Below are 20577 nucleotides of genomic sequence, written 5' to 3' on the forward strand. Positions count from 1 at the left end.
CATAATGGTGTATCCGTGTATGTACTAATTTGGTAGCGAAAATGATACCCCCCAGGGATGGTCTTCGGTTGTGTGCAAACTTGGGTGTTTCCGGTATTTAGGTTAATTTAGACTCGACCATGATTGTGAATTTGTTTAACAAAGGACTTGTAACTTGTGGAATTGTTAGTACTGTTTCCAGGAAGTCATCCTGCTATGCGATTCCATTGGGATAATAAATAACTTCTTCGCGTTTCGGGAAAGTAACCGAGCGGTAGACTGGCTTGCTAATTTGGCATGTGAGTCTACTGATAATATATATTTTTTCTTGCAGGTTAGATTATTCCTAGGAAGCTTAGTTGTATTATTCGGGAGGATAAAGCTAGTCTCCCAATTTTTAGATTTTAATGTTTGTGTGTGTTAGAGAGGTTTCTCATTTTGGGTTTGGGGTAGGGCGGGTTAAATCCCCCCCCCCCCCCATGTATTATTTGTTTCAATCATTTTTAATAATATTTTAGGGGCTAGCCTGGGTCCCAGGTAATATTCGGATTAAAAAAAATTGTCTCACGGTAAAGGTTGAAAATTTTATTAAAAACAATATCATTTTTATATCATTGGAAATGCAAAGAAAAGGATGTAATATAAGGTGGACCATATATATAATAGTTTGGAGTCCTAAAATTTGATATGTTGCCCAATCAATATAATTTTTCATACAATTGAATTGTTGGAATTGGCTACATCAACTTTCTTTTCTGTCAAAATAAACCCTAATATACGGTGATACAAAATTATATGCACACTTCCATTTTGTGTTGTGGTAGCCGTGGAGTGGTGGGTCATCATGGGTGATCTCAGTAACCCCAATAACTTTTTTGAAATTTATGATCTAATTTTGGGAAGTGCAAAACAAAATCTTTGGCTTTAAAGGGACTTTCTATATCCCCTCACTTCTCCCCTACCCTAGTTTCCAATTTCGATAACGGTATCGTAAGTTCCTTTTTTTTCTTTTTCTTTTTCTTCTTTGGGGGGGGGGGGGGATTGTCAAGAAAATTCTTCATAGGTTAGTTTTTCCTCAGTCCATTATGATTTAGTAGATCGAGTTGGAGTCGAATTGACTGGTAAGTCATAAGGCTTTTTGTGTCTCTTACTTAACTGGTGATGGAGGATATAATGCAATAGAAGAAGGGTGGGTTAGATACCATTCTAACACAAATGACCTCGAATCCACAAGGTAGGAGAAAGGGACGAAAATGTCAATTTTCAATAGATTTCAGAATCATCCTTACAAACCCTAAAACAACCTTTTATAAAGGCAAATACAATTCAAAATTTAAAAAGTGCGCCAATAATTCAAAATTTAAAAATTGCTCCAAAATTCAAATTTCAAAATTTTGGCGGACCTTTTTTTCGTCTCCTTGAGATCTTCAATTTGATATATGATTCGACCCATCTTGTGTTCTTGTTTAGTACCTCCGACCACTTCGGGTGAACTTTTTTTGGTCCAACCTGCTCAAGTATTCTTCTGATATTCCCTCTACATCAGGATATAATGGAGTGGAGTTTATCTGAGAAAACCATTTCGGTAGAATGTGCGAAGGATGTTGCTGATATCTTGGCGGATCTTCGCATTAATTCACGAAACAACGGTTTCTTCTAAGAAATCTGGGATAGGATTTGATTGCATTTATTTATTTATTTTTTTGGTATGCCGCTGATATCTTGGCGGATCTTTGCATTAATTCTTGAAACAACAGGTTTTGCATTAATTTGATTCATAGTCATATCAACATATGAATATCATTCGTCCGTTATCTCCTCATTAATGTAGAGGAAATACCGGATGAGTTCTTGAGCCGGTTGGACCAGCATAAGTCCACCTGGACTGATCGAAGATATTAAGCGATATCGGTCAAAATACATATCAAATCAAAGATCTCGACGAGCTCTACAGGGAACAGGCCTTTGGCACTGAAGTATGTGCTTTTTTTTTTACCTTTCTTCACACATATGAAAGGCGAAACGGCCCGCCAATGTTTCAAATTTTGAATTTTGATTTTGAATTTTTTCTTTCTTCTTCTGTAAACAAGCCTCTCTATATTAGGGCTTCTAATGCTCCTTTGTAATTAGGTTGGCACTTTGAATGCAAGAAAGTTCTCCATTTTCCCTATTTGTGGATTCAAGTTCATGGGCGTTAGAACAAGAGCTAACCCCTGGTTTCCTTCTGCGTCACTCATCTTCCTATTTATAACTTATAAGCAATAGCTCACTTCAACATTTCCAATTTCCCATAGAATCTCTAGGGCTTTCCTAGCCACTATAGTTTTGTTTAGTTATCTTCTTTGTAAAGTGCTTAGTAAGTAGCTCTTGAATACTGATTGATGAATATGGAGGCGGTGGAGGGGAAGATGATTAAGACACATTATCCAAGTCTGATGGGCTATGAACAGTTGTTTCAATTAGAAGAAATTTTGATTAATGTGCTTTCGAAGGTACCCGTGAAGACCCTCTTGAGATTTAGGTGCGTATGTAAACGATGGTGTTATCTGATCTCTGATGATCCTTATTTCATTCAACTGCATTCTCAACAATCCAAATCAAAACAACCTCTTTTCTTATTTTCATCAACTCAAGCCAATCCAAAGGAAAGGGGTCCCCACTTCATTTTCCTAAAATCCATAGATAGAGAAAGGAATCCAATAAGCCAATTTGAGTCTAAGATTGATGATGTTTACTCCCGACTGGTACCTACTTGTTTCGATTTGGTTTGCATTCAAGATGATGAGATTGTTCATATTTGTAATCCTAGTACACATGAATTCATAACATTGCCAAAAGGCCCAAAACTTCCTTTCCCCTATCAATACTCTTTTGTGGGTTTCGGATATGTTCAATCAACTGACGAGTATAAAGTAGTTCGTTTTATTGCCCCTGATTTACAATTTATAAAAGAAGGATTCATTATTGAGGATGTTCCATTCACAATGAAATGTCAAGTCTTTACCTTGGGAATGGAAAGAAGGGACTCTAGTTCTTCTTCTTCTTCTTGGGCTTGGAGAGACGTGGTGGATTCTCCATACCATGTTGGCTATTCAAGTCCTCCAGCTTTTGTTAGTGGAGCCATCCACTGGCTGGTCCGCTATGATTCTATGGCTGACACTGAGCTCTACGACGGGCATATGATTGACCCTAATAATACGATTATCGCGTTTGATGTCGAGAATGAAGAATTCAGATTAGTCCCACATCCGAAAGGTTGTCCTGATCTTAGGTCTTTAGAATGGGCTGAATTCCAATTGGTAGAGTTAAGAGGGTTACTATGCCTTTCTTGTGCTAAAGATTCTACAATGGACATATGGATGTTTAAAGACTACCAGTATGAGAATGGTAATAATCATATCGGTGGTACATGGGTGAAAGAATATAGTATTGATCTGAATGTCTTTCACTATAGCTATCGACTGGGGGAAAGAGATCTTGATCTAGATCGATATTATGCACCAAGGGACATAGAGGACACAGAGGTGCTAATTGAGACTTTTTTGAAAGGTTTTGGCTATTACAATCTCCAAAACAAGAGTTTCAAGGGATTTATGCACAGGAGACAAAGAATGACAAGGCTAACGTTCAGTTTCTACGTAGAGAGTTTGCGCTCACTAAAACAATTAGCACAGGTACATGCCATGCTTTAAAATTTTTTTTATTGCGTCTAATTTGATTTGATTGAATTAGGCATTGCTATAGTCTCAAATTTCTCAATTAATTATCCTATTCCTCCATTTGTAGAATTGGATTTCTTATGAGTAATATATCTAACAAATGTTGAAAGTCACCTTGCGTGGCTGGCTAGCTATTGAATGGAAGTTACTACTCTATTATGCAGGGAAACATTGAAGTAGCTAAAGCAAAAGCAAAAGCAAAAGCGAAAAGCCACTCTCTCACTGAGTTTGTAATTAACTAGTGAGTTTTTATCTTTGGCGGGTCGGGTGGAGCTGGTGCGATTGGTTCTCTCTAGTATGCTGGTTCACAACTTCTCTGTCTATTGGTGGCTGTCATCATTGACGAATCTGATGGAGAAATGGATGTGAAACTTTATTTGGCATGGTGATGTGGAGTTAAGGAAGGTTGTGAAAGTCAAAGGTGGTGGGTGGATGTTGGTTTTAAAGCAAATTAAGAATCAAAATAGCATTAAATTTTTGCTTAAATGCAAGATTAGTTTCATTATAACTTTACCTCTTAATACTTTGTTTATTCAGTTTTTGGAGACATTTTATGTCTATTTATGAGGTTCCTAAAACCTTTAATCTCTTCAGTTTTTGGTTTTTATTTCTTCCTCTTAATGCCACTTCTTAAATGTCTTATCTTTATGTCTCCTCTATATAAATAGAGATGAGGCTTAAGTCTCTCTTGGTTCAATCAAGTCTCTTTGGAGATTCATCAAGTCTCTTGGATTAATCAAGTCTCTCTTGATATTAATCAAGTCCCTCTTGAGATGCTTCTCTCTTGTGTTATTCATATGCATGTATTGTATGAATCCCCCTTGTTCTTCAATGTTTTCAGTTTTGATAGTGATATTATTGTGTATGTTCTTGTTTTTTTTTTGTTTGAGCACAACCCTATAGTATTCGAAGGGGTCTAGTAGTCGAGTGCACGATTACTGGGGGAGCCAATGGACTGTTATATCTTGGAAGCCGATTCGCATATTCTCGGTTGCACCATAGGGGCATCTACGGTCTTAAGGACAGTGTCAAGTGACACGACTCAGCCCATCAATTTTCTAACATAGTTTTTGTTACAGATTCCGACAAGATGCAGTTCAAGTAATTGTTGAAAGCTCTTATCGTAAAATAACTTCTAACTCATTTATATTTGATCTCTCAATATTCTGACATATAATTTCCTACAATTCTTAAGATCGTATGACCGAATCAGTTTATTGAGAGACCAAAATTCTGATGTGGTTAGTGATCATGTGTCAGTGATGAAGAATCTAAGAATTATCTCTGATCTTGATAAGGTTGAACCATTTGATGATTCAAATAAAAATAAGACCGAAATATGTGTTTACCATCATTGGAAACTTAATTGGTGTTTACCAATTGGATTATCTTTCTTCGGATTTGAGATTGTTGCAATGGTTGAAAGACTTTGATCATTAAATTGATTTTATTTCAGTAATAAAATGGTCATTATTGAACAAATATTTTGGACTATTATTATACATTATTTGTTTGAAAGGAATTTGATCATTAAGATTATAGAATTGCCTTTCATATGCAATGCAAGTTTTGTAAAAAAAAATGTATATAAAGTGCAGTTTCTAAATCCAAATATTTTCTAGGATGAGGATTTTTCTCAACAGCTAAGGCTACTGACCTAATCATAATGTTTTAATATCTATGGTCATAACTTTATTGCTTGGAGTTGCTGTATATATTTGTGTTATTGAACATGAAAGAGTTTTGTTTTCTTTTTAATTGGGAAAAAGTCTATTTTAAACCAATATATCATGCACTTGGTATAAGGTTTCCCTCTTACCAAAAAAAAAAAAAGGTGTAAGGTTTTCCAACAAATTTTTTGGGTCCCAATTTTTGGAGAAATTGATTTTGTTGAATTTGCTAATTGGAATATTAACCATATATTCCTTTACACTTACCATCTTAGTTTGAAGCAAACTTGAATCATTGACATGGCTAACCATGATGGTTTACCTTGAATTTTAATATTGTGATTGTTAGACAAAGAAGATCTAATGGTTGTATATATTGAATCTGTCTAAATTTGGATACACTTGATGACAAGTTTATAGATAATTCAGGTGATTTCTTATTGAGTTTACATGTGATAAGTCTCTTTGGTTGTTTAAGGAAAAGTTATCTACCCCTGGGTAACACTTAGGGTATGTGAGTTGAACTTTATCGCATGAGTAGCAAGTAAAAGATTTCGATAGTAAATTTGTTTGTAGTCTATTTTTATCCAAATTTTACTCACATGACATTGTTCACCAATAATTTGTGGTGCAAAGGCTTACGGCCAAGTTGACTGTCAAAATGAAAAATTAATATTTTTATATGTTGCATTTTGATTATTATTAGTTATGGATTTAGATTTGACAGTTTGATTGGGTAAAGATTAAACATTGGATTTTAGATCTAAATATAGTTATTCAATTAGATAATTGAGATTAAACTTATAACTGATCCACATGGACCAAACCCAGGCTTATTTGAGTAGTTCAAATTAATGATCCAGTGGAGACCTAAATTGAGTCGTCTCAATTGGTTGTCTAAGCCAGTTATTTAAATATTGGATCAAGTGGGACATTTAAGATTAAGACTAAATTGGACCGTAGCCATCCGAACCAGGTGGTATTATAGTTTGTTTAAGCAGACTAAGTGTAAGACAACATGGCCTTAGCTTTTCCAACATTACTTCTGTGATGCAACATTTTTGTAGCCAACTAATTTGACATTTTGACAATTTAATTTTATACATGTTGCATCTTATTCATTGATAATTTGTTTAATGAGTTATTCGGGATTTTTCTATTTTATTGGTCTACTTGGATATTAAATCTATAAGATCCGACAAGACTTAATTTACTCTAATCAATTGGCAGTTCAAGCCAAGTGACATGATTTATTGGCTATTTAAGTCAAGTGACATTTGTTTAAAGTAATGCCTAATGATCGGATATTATTTTAATTTTATATTTGTAAGTACTCTCAAAGAATTATCCATATACGTATGAAAATGAAAAATGCATAGATATGTATACTTGTGATACAAATTTCTTGAATTGATCATGTATAATATAATAATACTATGATAATGCATTTTGAAGTACTTGAATTATTATGAAGTGTGGGGGAAAATTTTATGGTATATATATTATTGTACTATGATTGTACAATTGTCAATACCAAGTGGTAATATTTCTAAAAAGTGATGAAGGTCCATTAAGGGAAAATAATCATAAATAAAAAAAGTTTGGAAGATAGCAGATTTATTTATCATGTTGATAAGATTTCTTTGATAAATTAAGAGGATGTAATATCTCCAGTTGCCATAGAAGAAAACAGCTAGAGTGAATTAAACTCTATAATTGTTGAAATTAGTTGATCTTTTATCTAGTGGTAAGGCTTTATACGCTAATTGACATTTAAGTTGAAATTACAACTTGATAGATCACTCGGTAAATTAAAGTGAGGCTAGTAATCCAAGGCTTCAAGCAAAAGAAAAACTATATTTAACAACTTGAAGGTTGTTCGTCCCTCAACAGAGATCACAATGTATGAAAATTTGTGAAGTTTCTGTGTGACTTAAAGTTGACAACTAGATAATTGACATCAAACTTGATAATGTTTTATGATTTTCATGTGAATGATAATGATAGGTATGTTAATAACAAGTATCATAATGAGAAAGATGTTTTCATATGTTGTTAATGGGCACTAGACAAGATGTTGTGAAAACAACAGAGAACCTCCTAAAGTCTCAAAGACATAGGAGAAGCCGATATGATTTTAGAAACTAAAACCCTCAGAGGATAATATGAGATAATTTCTCAAGCTTATTATGTTGATAAAAATAAATAAGGGGTATGGACATTATGATTTTACATCTATGAAGACACCTTTATTGTTGATGATCGTTTGCAAAGCAAATTAGGCAGAACCATTATTTAAAATAAAAATCATTGGTTATATCTCTTATTTGGTAAATGACAATATAAAAGATCTGATATTACACTTGCTATTGGATAACTAAACCTATGTACTAGAAATCGAGGAACATAACATTGGTATGTTTTACCATGTTGTTTAAGTATTTAAAAGGTACTGTGAATTATGGATTACATTATTGTTGTAATCAAATTGGTCTTTAAAGATTTTCAGATACTAACTGGATATCTGATTCGCAGAACACTTTGGTTACTAATGGATATATACATTTTGGATGGTGGGGCGATTTCTCAAAAATCGGTTAAACATGATATAGGTTCCACCATGGAAGCTAAATTTGTAGCTTTGGAAAAGGCTGAAATTAAAGCCGAATGACCAAAAAATCTAATAGCAGATATACCTTTATGGCATATGCCGGTGCCTTTGATAGATCCACATTATGGTAGTCAAGCATTCATTACAAAGGCTAAAGGCAAAATTTGTAATGGTAAGAAAAGACATATATGTCTTAAACATAACTTGATGAGAGAATATATAAATAATGGTATCATTGATATCGACTTTTTAAAGTCAGAGATGATGTAGCAGACGTGCCAATTAAGTCTTTGTTCACTAAGGTTATTCATTATACATCTAAAGGAATAGGCCTAAGGCCCATGTCATAAGTCAAAGTGATGAACACCCAACCTATGTGATAGGAGATCCCTGAAATTAGGTTCAAGGGGTAAAAACGAAGTCACTAGATGACTTGACTAGTCATAATACCTATTCCAAATTAGATGTAGAAGATAGTACACACCACAATGACCAGGAGGATGAGTTAAAAGACTCTTAATCAGCCAAAGCTCATGTCATATGGGGGTATGTTAACTGTGATGCATACTATGGGCTGACCTAAGTGGATGTAGGGGATGAAACTGCCTCCGATGAGAATCTTATGGACAAATTCTCTAAACATTCATGAGTCCAAGATGGGGATAAGGCCAAAATGTCCACAATATAAAAAAAGGTGACTACAACGTCGGGTGGCAAGATATGGATGGTTAGTCAGTTGGCTACACCAATGAGGAAATGTTCAAGAAGTATAACTTCACCCGTACTCTGTAACGTGTTTTATCAGACCTAGTATAGATTCAAGTCCGAAAGACATCTATAACAATGTGTCTTACCATTCTAATGTTCTTAAACTATTCTTTTGTTTTTTGTGTTTTACCGGTATTTTGAATCTTATGGGGGAATTGTTGATTTTAAAGCAAATTAAGATTTAAAATAGCCTTAATTTTTTGAGTAATTGCAAGATTAGTTTCATTATAACTTTGTTTCTTAATACTTTGTTTATTAAATTTTTTGGAGACATTTTATGTATTTTTATGAAGCTCCTAAAACCTTTAATCTCTTCAGGTTTTTGTTCTTATTTTCTCCTCTTAATGCCACTTTTTAAATGTCTTCTCTTTATGTCTCTTTTATATAAATAGAGATGAGGTTTTAGCCTTATGGGCATCATCGAATCAAGTCTTCGTTGAATCAATCAAGTCTCTCTCGATTAATTAAGTCTCTTTTAAGATGAGATTAAGTCTCTCTTGGATCAATCAACTCTCTTTGGAGATTAATCAAGTCTCTCTTGATATAAATCAAGTCTCACTTGAGATGCATCTCTCTTGTGTTATTCATATGCATGGGTTGCATGAATCCCCCTTATTCTTCAATGTTTTGAGTTTGATAGTGACATTATCGTGTGTGTTCTTTTTTTTTAGTTTGAGCATAGTCGTATAGTACTCGAAGGGGTTTAGTAGTCGAGTGCACGATTACTAGGGGAGCCAATGGGCTATTTTATATTGGAAGCCAATTCGCATATTCCCCGATTGCATCATAGGGGGCATCTATGGTCTTAAAGATAGTGTCAAGTGACACGATTCAGCCTGCCAATTTTCTAATATAGTTTTTGTTACAGGTTCCAGTAAGAGGCAATGCAAGTAATTGTTTGAAAGCTCTTATTATAAAATAACTTCCAACTTATTTATATTTGATCTTTCAATATTCTGACATATAATTTCCTATAGTGGGGCTTTGCTATGCTTTTTCGTTTCTTATTTCAAATGTCTTTCTAGACCCAGCTTGTATCTTGGTATCTTCTCTTTTTCTCTCTTCTTTAATATGCATTAGCCAAAAAAAAAAAAAAAAGGAAGGCTATGGTGGTTGAATGGGAGATGATGTGCGGACCAAAATCAGAAGGTGGGTTGGGTATTAGAAGGCTTTGTGACATTAATAAAGGCTTGTTCTGTAAGTTTCCGTGGTTCTTTAAACCTGATGCTTCACTTGTTAGCCGCTTTTTTAGAGTTAGATTTATTAATGTGAATGACTCTTTAAAGAGGAGTTACAGGTCCTCCTCCATTTGGCCTAGGAAAAGAAAATGTGGGATTTTGTTAATTTGAATATCTTTGTGGGCGGTGTTGTTACTATTGTCCCGTAATAAAGTTCCCTGGTTTGTTTGGCAATGTTGGTGTGACCTTCAAGTTTTTCTTCAATCAATTGAATGAAAAATAACCCACTGCTATCGTGAAGCCAACCTTGTAGCTGACTTCTTCGCAAAATCGACAGCAAGACTTCAAGATTCTTTGTTGATGGTGCCCCTCCCTCCCATGGTTCATGATGACCTTGCGATGGATGCTCAATGTAGACCGAGGTTTTGGTTGATCCACCTTTGACTTTTGCTTGAATATTTTGGTGTTTTAATTTCCCTGTCAATAGCATTGCCGAATGTGGGGAATTAAGTTATCTTTTTAGTAGTTGTGTTTGGCCCTTTGCCATTTTTTTGTGGCACTATTTTTTTTTCAGTTTTCAATACAAATAATCATTTAGCAAAAAAATGAGAGGTGGGTAGTAAAGAATGGTACCTCAATTATTTTTTAGAAGGACCAATTGATTAGTAACGAACCTATTACTAAGGCGTCAAGTTTAGCCATGGATTTGTCTAGAAACATGTCAACCAAGGTGATTGATGTTATAGTAGAATCGAATTAGTGTTTCCCACAAGTATTATTTAATTTTAAGCAAATTTTTATGACTAGAAGAATAAGTATTTCTTTTCATCATATCGAAGATGAATGCTTCTGGAAATTAACTCCTTTAGGGCTTTTCACAGTTAAATCTGCTTGGAGGAAATTTGGAAGAGAAACCCGAAAGTTCCATGAGCTTCCATTATTTGGGATAAATTTATGCTTCCTAGACATTCCATTTTCATGTAAAGATTAGTGCATGGAAAAAATCCTGTGGATAATGAAGTAACTTCAAGTGGAACTACGATGCTATCCAGATGTATCTCTGCCTTTGTGAAGCTAAATCTATTTCCCACATTTTCTTGGACTGCAGCTTTGCTAAGGATTTATAGAGGATGTTTTTAGATTGCTTTGGTTTTCCTTGGTCATCCCCAGATTCCTATTGTGCTCTTATTCAATGGTGGAAGCGAAAATCTCTAGTGTTGGCTCTATCAGATGCTTCATGGTTAGGTAGCATTCTACTGTCCTTCTACTTATGGAATGAAAGGAATCAAAGAAGGTATTATGGTCAACACAGATCGACATCACTGATATTCAAAGTTATCTTGAAGGATCTCAGAGAGATGGCCCCTCAATTTAGAGGCGCTAGGCGTTTACAAATTTCTTTTAATCGTTAGCCTAATCAACTCATTAGGGAGATCCATTGGTGTAAACCTTTGGTGTGCTGGGTTAAATTAAATGTGGATGTATTGCTCTTTTGGGAATCCAAGCAGAGCAAGCGCATGAGGTATTTTCAGAGATGACGTTGATTCGGTTGTATCCTTTGTGAAGGCCTTATTCAAGGTATCCAATGTGCCAAGGAGTTGGGTTTGAGTAAGTTGTGGATTGAATGTGATTTTGCAACCGTGATTTGCTCTATTCAATCCAAGTCAATCCCATGATTTATTAAGCAACATTGGATTTCCTTATATCCTACTTTGAGGAAATCTCATGGAAAATCACTCATTGTTTTAGGGAAACGAATCCCATTACTGATTACTTGGCAAAATTGGTGCAAAAAAAGAGTCTATTTGAGTCTCATATGCGAGATTGTACTTGCCATATCAAGGAGGAGTTGTTGTGGGAAATTCAAGGAAAACCTAGATATCACTTTTCTAGGTGATTGTCAGTGTGATCGTGGTTGCTGTATAGGTTGATTTGAGTCCAGTTATAGCCATGCCGAAGGTGATCAATTTTTCCTATATTGTTTTTTTTTTCTTCGTCTAGATATTCCTGGATGTTAAATTAATTGTACTCTTATTTTTTTTTCTTTCTTAATATATCTTTGCTAACCTTTAGCAAAAAAAAAAAGAAAAAAGGTAGACTATATATATGATAGTTTGGAGCCTTAAAATTTAACATGTTGCCCAATCAAGACACATGTTCATACAATTGAATTGTTGGGGTTGGTCACATCGACATTCTTTCCAGTCAAAACAAATCCTAATAGGTGATACATAATTATATGCATACTTCCATTCTGTATTATGGTGACCTGGTGGGCACGGATTGAGGTATCAGTATCAGATCGGTCGGATCGTATCGGTATTAGATCAAGGGTAAAATCATCAAAATACACGCTTTTTAATGAAAAGTAGTAGGGGTGCCAATTTGGCCCGATTGACCTGAGCCCCACGCTAGCCTGCCTTGAGCCCAAATAAGTCTTGGGCTGAGCTTTCAGCCCGTAGGGCGGGCCTGGGCTGAGATTTTGAGGCCCAAGGCCAGATCAGGTCGGGCTTAGGCTTAAGTCTTAGGCTAAACCTGACCCGGCCCAACGCGACCATATAAGTATGTATACGAATAAATTATAAATATATACACCAATCACTCACTTAGCACTCACATTCTTTGTTTCTTATTCACCTATGTACACCACTCAACACTTACATTCTTTATTGTGTGGCAGCAACCAGGGTCAATCAGAGCTAGTCCGGCTCTAAAATGGCAAAAGTTAGGGGCTAACAAGGTCAATCAGAGCTAGTCTGGCTCAGAATTGAAAAAAATAGGGTTTAACAGGCTCAATCAAAGCCAACTCGGCCAAGCCCAGCCCAATCAAGGTTAATCAGGTTCGGGATAGGTTGGGTTGAGCCCGACAAGGTTGGGCTTGGGTTGAGATATCCTAGCCCGACCTAGGGTTAGGCCGGGCCTGGGCTGAGTTAAGAGCACTTAGAGTTGGGCTAGGGTTTAAAAAAACTGGGCCTAGCCTGGCTTGGCTCATTGACACTCCTAAAAAGTAGAGGTAAAATTGACTGATTCAAGCCAATACCAATCGATCCGAATTGGTATCGGAGAGACCGATACTGATATCGATACACATACCGTTATCTCAATCCCTACTGGTGGGTCCTCATGGGTGACCTCGTAATCCTAAAATTTTTTTGAAATTTATGATTTAATTTTGGGAAATGCGCCCCCCCCCCCCCCCGAAAAAAAATCTTTGGCTTTAAAAGGGCTTTCTGTATCCGAGGTCAAATCCTCTCCAGTACGCCAGTGTGTGCACGCATTGGACGATTGAGCGGGCTGGTACACATTCCAAGAACAACACCAGCCATCCGATGCGCACTGGAGAGGATCTGGTTCCTATGTATCCCCTCGCTTCTCCCCTGCCCCAGTTTCCAATTCCGGTAACAGGCTCGTAAGATCATTTGTTGTTTCTTTTTCATCTTTGGGGGAATCATCAAGAAAATTATTCATAGGTGAGTTTTTTTTTATTTAATAGATCAACTTGTATTTAAATCGAATTTACTGGTAAGTCATATAAAACAAACTACTTTATATTCGTCAGTTGATTGAACATATCCAAACCCACAAAAAAGTATTGAAAGGGGAAATGAAGTTTTGGGCCTATTGGCAATATTATGAATTCATGTGTACCGGGATCACAAATATGAACAATTTCATCATCCTAAATGCAAATCAGATCGAAACATGTACCTACTAGCCGGGAGTAATTACTATCAATTTTAGACTCAAATTGGCTTATTGGATTCCTTTCTCTATCCGTGGATGTTAGGAAAATGAAGTGGGGACCCCTTTCCCTTGGATTGGCCAGATTTGACGAAAATAAGAAAAGAGGTTGTTTCGATTTGGATGGTTGAGAGTGGAGTTGAATGAAATAAGGATCATCAGAGATCAGATAATGCCATCGTTTACATACGCACCTCAATCTCAAGAGGGTCTTCACTCTTCACGGGTAGCTTCAAAAGCACGGTAACCAAAACTTCTTCAAGCTGAAACAGCAGTCGATCGTGGTCCATCAGACTTGGACAATGTCTCTTAATCATCTTCTCCTCAACCGCCTTTATATTCAACTATCAATATTCAAGAGCTACCTACCCAACACTTTACAAATAAGATAACTTAACAAAACTATAGTGGCTAGGAAAGCCCCGGAGATTCTAGGGGAAATTGGAAACTTCGAAGTGAGCTGTGGCTTATAAATAGGAAGATGACGAGATAACCGAAGAAGGATATTTATATTTTGATATGAATATGAATCAAATAAATGCAATCAAAGCTGTTTTGAGAATTAATGTGATCCGCCAAGATGTCAGTGGCATACCGGGAAAAAAAAAATAAATGCAGTCAAATTCTCTTCTGGATTTCTTTTAAGAAACCGTTGTTTCGAGAATTAATGCAAAGATCCACCATGATATCTTCTATTGAAATGGTTTACCCAAGCACACTCCACCTCCATAATATCCTCCAACATCTGATTGGTGATGGACAAAATTGGATTGGGGTGGGGGTGCATCCTCTCCTCCCAAAAGAAACAAAGTTAAATTTCATATATCCACGGCATCCTTCGCATGTTTTTATAAATAATATGAAGATCCACCAAGATAATCCCCCCCCCCCCCCTAAAAAAAAGAAAAAGAAACAAAGAAGGAACTTATGAGCCCATTACCGGAATTGGAAATTGGGGCAAGGGAGAAACAAGGGGAAATAGAAAATCCCTTTAAAGCCAAGGATTTTGTTTTGCACGTCCCAAAATTAAATCACAAATTTCAAAAAAAAAGTTGGGGTTACGACGTCACCCATGATGACCCACCAGCAGGATTTTAAAACCAGGAATCGGTCTTGCCGATTCCCGATTCAGATCGAATTGGAATTGGTCTGAATTGGTCCAAAAAACTCTAGAATCGGCTTGAAACAGTGGAAATCAAGGAAATCTTGGCATGGATATTCCGATTCTGAAAGCCAGAAATCAGAATCGATCCCAGACGATTCCAGTATGAATCGGCTGATTCCCAATCCAAATCACCGATTTTTTAAACCCTGCCCACCAGGCTACCACAACACAGAATGGAAGCGTGCATATAATTTTGTATCGCCTTATTTATATTAGGGCTCATTTTGACTGGAAAGAATATTGATGTGGTCAATCCCAACAATTCAATTGTATGAAAAGGTGGTCTTGATTGGACAACATGTCAAATTTTAGGGCTCTAAATTATCATATATATGGTAAGGGTGTCAATTCGGAACCGAAATCGAAACCGACCACGTAAAATCGTACCAAACCGTACCTTTGCAAAAACGGTATGGTACAGATCCAAAAAATGGTATTGACCTCGATACAGTACGGTATCGGTATTGGGTACAATACTGTCGGTATGTACTGAAATCGTACCGTTATACCAAAACTGTACCGTACCATACTATACCATTTTAGGGGGTAAACTTGTAAAATAAAAAAAAATACCTAAAGCTAAATCCCTAACCCTAAATCCCTAATCCGTTTCACTTTCCCTCTCGGCCTTTCCCAGTTTTGAGTTTCCCTTTCCCCTTTGCCCTTTCCTGGCTTCCTCGCGGCGCCTAGAGCGACAAAGCCTCCTCAGATCTCATTATCTCAACTTGACTGAGCACTGGAGCAGAAAGACAAGCAAGAACCCCACCACCACCACCACCACCACCACCAGGAGCGCCCCATTAACAACAACAATGAGGTTCACATAACCTGGTTCTCAGCCAAGCTTACCGCCTCATCTCTTCCAAGGTTTCTCTTCTTTCTCACCTTCTTCCTCCACCTTTCCCCACTATTCTCTTCTCTGTTACGAAATTAATCCTTCTCTTTTTCTTTATCTTCCCTTAACTGGGCTTTTTACAGAGGTTATGAAAGGGTTGTGGGCGAGGAAGTATGCAAAGATGAAGAAGGAACGCAACACCCAATCAAACGACAAGCCCCTCAGGCCCAGGCCAAAGCAACAGAGCTCTTCACTTGTAGCAAACAGTAGATAAACTTGCAAAGTTGCAGTTGCAGCACTACAGAGCGTCAAACGGGCATTTGGGAACACGATCCCTCTCCTCTTGCTCTCTTCCAACCAACAATTGTTTCAACCACTTTGTTTTTTGATCTTCTTGGCCTGATGTTTGATTCACTAAATGGATCTCACACACACACAGGAAGTTCTCCATGTTTTAAAAGACAATAATCAGTTGCTTTTCTTCAAAGATTTCTTAGTTTTCATTTTAGTTTAAAGTAAAGAAAATTATAGATTGTTGAATAAACTTTAGAACTACCCATGTAGTACCCCCTATGAACAAGAAAACCTTCTTTGCATCCATGTTTTGCAGGAGGTGTTAGATCAAATCATGCTTCGCTGCTGGCTTTCTTCCTCCACCCCCCCCCCCCCAATTTCCCTGCCATTGTTCTTTTGTTTGTCATTTGTATTTCAAAGATTTCTTATTTTTTTTTAATTTCAGTAAAATATGATCTGTTAGATATTTTCCAACAATGATGTGTGGGCTTGATTAATTAACGGGTCGATCATTGATGGGAATCAAGAAATACAAGAGCTGACGTGGCTTGCTACTTAATTTATTGAGATGGACCGGACCGGCATAGCCCATTGTGGAAGTGGATTAGGGTTTGGGGAGTATTATAAATACTAATGATGAGGGGTCCCTGCAGTGACTATTCTCTTTTCTCTTTTCTCCACAAGAAAGAGAGGTGGGCGGGAGTCCAGGAGACTGTAGAAGATCCCCATCGCGGTTGTCCAAGTTTCTACGCGGACTCGCATTGTTCTTCGTATTCTTCATCGACAGGTTTTCTTATTTGTTCTTCATCAGCATACGTAGTGAAAGGTACACATCTTCCTCATGTTTATTTAATTACTTTACTGTATTCTAGCTATCCATATAGAGATCTGGGATTGAGGTTTTGATGAAACCCATGGTTTTTCTAACAAGTGGTATTAGAGCTAGACTGTATGGATCTAGAATCAGTGTTAATGAAACATAAGACATGATTAAAATTGATTTGAATTGTCGTTTTGGGTTTTGGTTGTAAAATTGTGAAAGACGGGTAGGGTTTTGATCGTTCTTGAATTTCGGCCGAAATTTTTGATCGGCAAAATTCGAAGATTTTTATATGGGTGAGTAGGTCTCGTCGAGACGATTGCGGTGATATGTGGATCGTCGCCGCCGATCGCTAGACGTGCTGTCAATCGTCGATGGCAGCGACGAGTGAGATCTAGTTTGTTTAACTAAAAATAAATAAATTAAAAATAAATTAAAAAAAGAAGGAAAAGGGAATCTTGGGAACATAATCAGTTGTTTCTGTTTCAGAACTGTTCTAAGACTATGTTTTTGTTCCCAAAACAATTCTAGAAGACTTTTATTGTTCCAGCTTGTTTTTCTTGTTCTGGAATGATGGTTTTTGTTCGGATTCTGTTCTGGAATGTCTTTTTTATCAGAGTCTAAACTGGGATGGCCCATTTTGTTCGTATTTTCAAAACCTACATTTTGGGGTACCCTATTTGAATAATTTTGATGATTATGGGACCCTTTTGAACGATTGTGCTACCTTGAGTATATTTGGACTATTTTGGGTTGACCACTGCCACTTTTGACGATGATTGTGCATATCACAACACATTATGGACCTTTTAATGTGTTTATTTCCACTTATATTGCTACAAATTAGGTTGAAGAATTATGAGGGGGTAAAATGGTGATCCACCAAAGTGACCCATTGAATCCTTTTATAGTTTTGTCAAAGCAGCGGAATAGGTAGCATTAGCCCAAAGGCAGTGTTGTCAAAGATTGACGATGTGATATGCACATAGATTAGAAAGGATAGTAGTTTAAGGGTTCTAAATGCCCAAAGGTGCTGGGATTTCTGAAAACTACTGATCTTTTCATGAAAAGACAGTATGTTCATCCAAAGATAGTATAATCAAAGTATTTGGGATGCGTGGCCCAGGGGTTTTCTTATCACCCAAAGGTAGAGAAAAAATTTCCAAAAGTCATCGACATCTCGCAGCATGTGTAGCGCGATAAAATTATTATTTGAGGTGCATAACCTAGGGATTTTCTTATCACCCAAAGGTGGAAGAAAATTTTCAAAAGTTGTCATCTCGCGGTATTTACAGTACGATAAAGACATGTGCATTTGACCCAAAATGGCAAGAATGCAATGTGATGATGATCATTGTTTATGTTTGCTAGTAGTTTGTATGAGTTGTTTGCATTTGCTAGTTGATTTAATATGATCATGTTATGCTTGGAATGTATATATATCTTTTATTTGTTCGCATGGATGATTTTTTCTCCCACAGAATGTCTCTCCCAAGTACTCTTTTAGCATCTATACCTGTTCTTTCTGGGAACAACTATAAAAGGTGGGTAGAGGACCTAGAAATTAATTTGGGACTGCTTGAGTTTGATGTGGCTCTTTGAGAACCAAAACCTGCTGATCTGACGGATGCAAGTAGCAATGCTAAGAAAACTAAGATGGAAAAGTGGGTGACAGCTAATAGGAAGTGTGTGCTAGTGATGAAGAAATCCATCCCAGAGTCGTTGCATGACAGTGTTGAAATGAAAGATACTGCCACAGAGTTCCTAAAAGAGATAAATGTTGTATTTGAAGTGTCTCAAAAGGCTGGGAAAGGGGATCTGATGAATCAGATGACATCGGCTGAATTTGATGGTACTGAGAGTGTCAGAAAACATTTACTGAAGATGGCTTCTATTGCAAATAAATTGAAGGATCTTGGAATGCCCATAGAAGAAGAGTTTACTTAAATCTCTCCCAGAAGAGTATGGGAATGAAAAATCTGCAAACACTACTCAGAGAGATAAGTGGACTATGAAAGAATTGATATCTATTTGTGCACAAGAAGAAGAATATTGAAAGTGTGAACCTGACTGAGAACAAAGGAGCATCTAGCAGCAGAACAAAGAAAGGGAATCCGAGATTTTTCAAGAAAGGTAGGTATCATCCATACAACAAGGAAAGGAAAAATATCAATGATATTCAATGCTACTGGCGTGATCAGAAAGGACACATGAAAAGAGCCTGCAATGCACAGAAGGCTTGGTTGGAAAAGAAGAATGATGCAGAAGATGACAAAAATGGAACATAAAATTTTAATTGGAGTAGATTATTTTATACAAAAATTTTTAGTTTGAATCTTTGTCTTCAGACTTCTGATGATTTGTTTGCTCTGCTTGATTAGTAGGAGTTTCACATTATTTTTATTTGATATGCTTATTGAGTGGAAGTACTTAGAGGATATATGTTTCGTTTTAATCATGACGTTTCTACTTGATGTGATGAATAATGTTTGTATGTATGCATATGTTGTCTGATTTGTTGAACGCTGTTTTGGCCTAAGGATATTCGATTGGTGATGAGCCAAGTCGTTTGGCTTTATTTAGCCATGGATGTTCGATTGGTGATAAACCAAGTCGTTCGATTACCTGCGAATATGACGATGTTCAAAGATAATCTATGAGTATGACGATGCTCATGGTACTTCGAAGACCCACAAGGAATGATGACAATATTTATGTGATCACAGACGTGTACGACATTCCTTGTACAAAATTTATCTCAAGGCGGTTCATGTTAGTAAGTAAATCCTTGTTTGTAGCTGACAGAAAGTGGTGTTCCAAATATTGAGGCGTATTTTCTACTATTGCTCGACATTGATATATTTGCTAACTGGATTAAGGTTTATTAGCATTATAGTTGTAATGAGATTCCATGGCCACATCTGATAATGATAACTTTATAATTAATCTAGCCCAAGTGGGAGATTGTTCGATATTTTTCAACGACGATGTGTGGGCTTGATTAATTAACAGGTCGATCATTGATTGGAATCAAGAAATACAAGAACTGATGTGGCTTGCGACTTATTTTATTGAGATGGACCGAACCGGCCTGACCCTTTGTGGCAGTGGGTTAGGGTTTGGGGAGTATTATAAATACTAATGATGAGGGATCCCTACAGTGACTATTCTCTTCTCTTTTCTCCACAAGAAAGAGAGGCGGACGGGAGTCTAGGAGACTGTAGAAGATCCCCATCGCGGTTGTCCAAGTTTCTACGCGAACTCACATTGTTCTTCGTGTTCTTCGTCGAGGGGTTTTCTTATTTGTTGTTCATCAGCATACGTGGTGAAAGGTACACGTCTTCCCCATGTTTATTTATTTACTTCACTGTATTCTAGCTATCCATACAGAGATCTGGGATTGGGGTTTTGATGAAACCCATGGTTTTTCTAACACTGTTCCAATACCGTTTTTGAAAATCGAATTGTATATGTTTTTGTACCGTATCTATATCGCTTTTATACTGTAACGAAACTATACCAAAGCGGTACAGTATCGATATTGAAAATGGACTTCTTAGATGGTACAGTGCGGTATCGGTATTGGATACCTGTTTTTGGTATCGTACCAGTTGACAAGCCTAATATTATATGGTCCACCTTCTATTACATCCTTTTCTTTGCATTTTCAATGGTATAAAAATGGTCTTGTTTTTAATAAAATTTTCAACCTTTACCGTGAGACACTGAAAACTCCATTTAGACTTTTTTTATTTTTGGTGAAATCCCCATGTAGACTGAAAATTTTCATGTTGAGT

At 36.6% G+C, this 20577-nt stretch overlaps 1 long non-coding RNA gene across 1 annotated transcript; it reads right to left on the minus strand.

Moving 5' to 3' along the window:
• Window positions 1-967: 967 nt before the first annotated feature.
• LOC122645738 lies at window positions 968-15887 on the minus strand. The gene is made up of 3 exons (XR_006330510.1): window positions 15808-15887; window positions 10210-10212; window positions 968-977 (listed from the first exon to the last, which is right to left on the minus strand). It is a non-coding gene; the product is annotated as an uncharacterized LOC122645738 (long non-coding RNA).
• Window positions 15888-20577: the final 4690 nt, after the last annotated feature.

Source organism: Telopea speciosissima, chromosome 1 (assembly GCF_018873765.1).
Source record: "Telopea speciosissima isolate NSW1024214 ecotype Mountain lineage chromosome 1, Tspe_v1, whole genome shotgun sequence".
NCBI classification, from domain to species: domain Eukaryota; kingdom Viridiplantae; phylum Streptophyta; class Magnoliopsida; order Proteales; family Proteaceae; genus Telopea; species Telopea speciosissima.